The sequence below is a fragment of the Octodon degus genome, unplaced genomic scaffold (assembly GCF_000260255.1).
Source record: "Octodon degus isolate 3935 unplaced genomic scaffold, OctDeg1.0 scaffold00156, whole genome shotgun sequence".
Lineage (NCBI taxonomy): Eukaryota > Metazoa > Chordata > Mammalia > Rodentia > Octodontidae > Octodon > Octodon degus.
In genome coordinates, this window is record NW_004524732.1 from 296,604 (window position 1) to 301,314 (window position 4,711).

Sequence of the window (4,711 nt, forward strand, 5' to 3'; positions counted from 1 at the left end):
TTCATTTTACTCTAATATTTTTTCTGTTTCAAAAAAAAATTTTTTTTGAAAGGGTCTACAAGGTGTTCAGGGTCTCACTACTAGATCAGACTCATAGTGATTCTCCTGTTCACAGGCTCCCAAATACTGGGATTACAGGGGTGCGCCACCACACCCAGTCTCAATCACTATCTCAGCATGCCTCAGGGGCAGGGCCAACATGGCAGACCTGGGGATTGACCCCGGCCCCTGTGCCTGCTTGCAGGTGCTTCAATCTGCTGAGCTATTTGACTGGCCCTTCCTCTTTTGAATTTCTTATAACTCTTTTGTTATTGTTTTGTTTTCTTTAAACAAATTTTACATGTTTATATCTGGTAATCTAAACAACTAGTTTAAAGATAACGTCATGTAATACAGCAACCATTGTTGAATTTCTATTACTTTATTTAGTGAAATCTTGTTTTATTTCCAATGCTGTTGTATTTATTTATGACTATTTTGTTTTCTTTAGGAAGAAAAAAGAAAAAAGGGATTAAACTGACTTTTATGCATGAGTCTAGAAGTAGGCAACACTGGTCTGTGAGAAAAAATGAATGTTCTAGTGAGGGGGACAGAGGCAATTACTATAGTATAGTTAGAAAAAGGCTGAAGAAATCAGGAATGGGATGGCAGCAAGACTGGTCATCTCAAAGTTACTTCACTCATAGTGTTTAAAAGAGGTGAAACCCTTATCATGCTGCTCAGCTAAGTCACATCCTTTATGATTCCTGTCTTGCTTTGGAAACTGGCCTGTTTCTGGCTTTAGTGTGATTTGTGTACCTACTGTACCATGTGGACTATATTCTGTCTCAGTTTGGGCTACCTGGGCTTTATGTAGCAGTTCAATCTAAAGTAACAGTTTCCCATAATTTGCTAACACTGCCAACAACCAACAACCTCTATGTTCCCCTTCTTTTCTTTTTCCTTGTCATGAGGAAGCTAATAAGAAGGACCAATACTCCCCTCTTTTGGCTCCAGGAGAAAGGAAAGCCACATACAGGAACCACAATGCCAGTCATACCTCAATCACCATAAAACCCCAAAGCAAGTCACTGTTCCTTTCTTTTAAACCATGTTTGGACATGGTTTAAAGTCACCCTTCCTTCTCTGCAAAGCCTTATTATGTAATAAATCTTTCATATTCTCTTGGTTTGTGTGGCTGATCTTATTTGACATGCATACTACACTTTGGGTGAAAGATACATTCTTTTTGGATTTTTTTCCATAATTTTATTGAGGAATAAAATTTGCTATTGAAACAAATAGCAATGAGACAGTTTCAAATCAAATTGGTAGGACAGTTTCAATAATTAACACATTGCATACTCTCTTCCTAGTGGTTCTTGCTGTACAAGATGCAGACATGATAACCTATTTACAAACACTATTACAACAAATCCCTCTATTCATTAAGAGAATGTAACTATATATCTATCCTAACCATTTTGAATACACAGATCCATTTTGTATATGTGTATTCAAAATGGACATCCGTCTGTATCCCCTTTTTTGTTTAGTTTTGTCATTTGAATATTATAGGTGTGTTAGCTCAGCAAAAAAATTCTAAAAGAGTGCAATAGTCCATAAGAGTATTGGGTCTCTCACTTGACTGGCAAAGTCAAAAATTGTTGAGCTGAGTCCCCTACAGCTCAACATAACATCATGGCTTTACTTCTTATACTTCACTTTTATACTTTTCTGCTGGATGGTTAAGACCAAGATAAAGCAAGACCTATGCAACAAGAGTTGTAGCTTTTGGATCTGATAAGGTTAGTCAAATCCTGAAAGATACATTCTAAATCTTTAGAGTGCAGTTCTAAATCACACTACATATAGTCATTTTGGTTTCCGATTATGAAAGTCATAGTAGCAATTACTACTTTCTACTTGCTAGGTACTATTCTGTACTTTTTACTAGGCAATATTATGGTATTTTTTTTTTTTTTTTGCTTTTTATTTTAACTCAGTCTTCCCTAGCATTTTGTAAGATAGAAGCCAGGATAATTATTCAAACTTAGTGGGTGTACCCAGAAGAACTCAGGTGTCAGGGTGCAGGGGGTTTGCAAGGGAACAGTATAAAACAGGTCACATTTTATGAGATTATTTTATAATGAATCATCAAAGAATCATATAAAAAGTGTGCAGGTAATCTGTCCATACCCTAACAACCAAAGAATGCAGCTGAGGGTCTGGATCCCATGGTGATGTCCTGCATGAGTCCAGCTGAAGACCTACAGTTCAAAACAATGCCTCCCAAGAGTTCAACTGGAGGCATAGAGCCCACAACAATATCTCATGCAGGCTTACTTCTTTGAACTGTGCTAGGAAGGTCCAAAGTCAGTGGTGGAAGTTAGAAAGTCTGTGCCAGTGGGGTGAAGGATCTGTGCTAGCAGGCTGAAGAATCTGAATTGGAGATGAGCAGTGACACTCAAAGTAAGAGCCAGAGCTCCCTCCAAAAGTACCACAGCCATTCTCAGCAAACAATGAGGTCCTGAGCTCCTCCAAGGATGTAGAAAGCTGAGTTCCCACCAAGAAAACCAATGTGACAAACTTCTATAGGAGACTGAGCAGTACACCATCTTCCCCTGCTGAACCAGGAAGCAATGCTCAAGTTGAGGCCCAGAGCTCCTCCAAAGTAAACCATAGTTATTCTCAGTGACAACAAGGTCCTGAGCAGTTCTTCTGACAAGAACAGCCAAGTTTATCAGAAAAGCCAGTGTGACAAGGTCCTCCAGAAGAACAGCCCAAGGCAATCAGCAGCTCCCTAACAGTTTCCCAACAGCTTCTCCAAATGGCTTCCCCAAAAGCTTTTTTAACAGCCTCTCTAATTCTGCCTTTTATGCTGCTGGCAACAATCCTGAGGTGGGCCTCCCATGCCCAGCACCATACAGTTCAGTTAGCTGTGTGTAACAAGTTGACCACCAGTTAAGGGAATGGTGTCGAGTGACCAATATAGTTGATGATAGGAGCTAGTGTTCAGATGTAAGAGACGTAAAGAGAGAAGCAGAGATCTGTAGACTCACGTTCACAACCTAAGAGGAAAAGGAAGAGTCAGCCACTGGACAAACCATGAGCAGAGGTCTACATGTTGTAGTGTATCGAAGTAGGTGTTAGGTAGATTAAAAAATTGTTTTAAAAAGCTGATATTTAGTGTATTTAGTACAGGGTCTCACTATGCAGCTCAGACTCATAGTGATCCTCCTGCTTCCAGCCACCCCAGAACTGAAATTACAGATGTGCGCCACCATGCCCTGTCTCAGTGGCCAGCTCAGCATGCCTAGGGTTGGGTCCGGCATGGCATGTGGTGCCGGAGATTGAACCCTGATCACTACACTTGCCTAAGCAGGTGCTTAGTCTACTGAGCTGTCTCGCTGGCCCAAGCTGACATTTGAAAGTGGCCTGTCTGTCTAGAACAAAGCCAGGAAACCTAGACAAAGCTTTTCAGGTCATTTCTCTTTGATCTGAAAAGACTCTTTGTCACATAATGTCCCTATTTGGTTGCACAACCATAAGGCAGTGGGCACCCACTGTAGAGGGAATTTTGAATAGAGTTTTGTGGCATACAAAGGCTGCCTTCCTTGATAGGTAGAGAGGATCATCTGGGTGTGAGTTTGCACATTTACACACAGTGCCAGAATGCTCTTGGTCTGAAGGTGTTGAAGTTGGACTTTCTTTTGGATGTTCAATGTTATTGTACTCTTCCTAATAGCTACAGATGCTGCAGCTGAAGTCTGCTAGCAAAAAGGGCATTACTGTGTTACCAGAACTTAACTATGGGGACATTTTGGGTGTTGATGATCCAGGTTGTACTGGTGATTAGATACTAGTGATTAGATAGTCACTAAATAAGAGTCATTTCAAAAAAGTGTGTGGCTTGCAATTCTACTGCTGGGCACTTTTAGGCAGTTGGAAGTGGCTATGTACACATATTAGCCAAGAATGACAGTGAAAAAGTTATATTGTCTTTTCTTTAAAAAATAATTCCCCACAGCATTGAAGGGCCATAAAACAGCAAGGGTGTCAAGAGCAAGAGGTGAGGATGAGTGTGATTAGAAAGGCCCAGACTGCACAGGTGACCTTGGGCATCACTGTCAGAAGCTGGGGATACTGAAAATGGAGCTACTCATGTATAGAAAACTCTCTTACTCTTGCTTTGAGAAGTATTAGAAATAATACTGGACTTTTGGATTAGTTAAGAAATTCAAGGAAAGAAAACAACAGAGATGGGCCAGAGCCAAACTCATCTTAATTTTAAATAACAAAAATATGACCTGAATGACACTGTATGTTGGGGAAATAGGTCATGCTGTTATGAAGACAAAGAAGGCATGCTTAAAATTATCTTACTGTCACCATTTGAACACTCACTCTCTCCACTATTCTGAGATTTGCTGATGCATAGGAACTCAACATGTGATAATTTAGTTAATAATATCATTATTAATATTATTGTTGGGGCTGGGGAGATAGCTCAGTGGTCTAAGTGCCTGCCAGGAAAGCACAAGGACCTGGGTTTGATCCCTGGCACCAGGGGCCATACCGGCCCCAGGACGCCAAGCTGCCAAAAATCAGGCATGGTGGTGAGTGCCTGTTATCCCAGTGCTGGGGAGGCTGAGACAGGAGGATCACTATGAGTCTGAGCTGTGTAGCAAGACCCTGTACCTAATAAATAAATAAATGATTTTTAAAATAT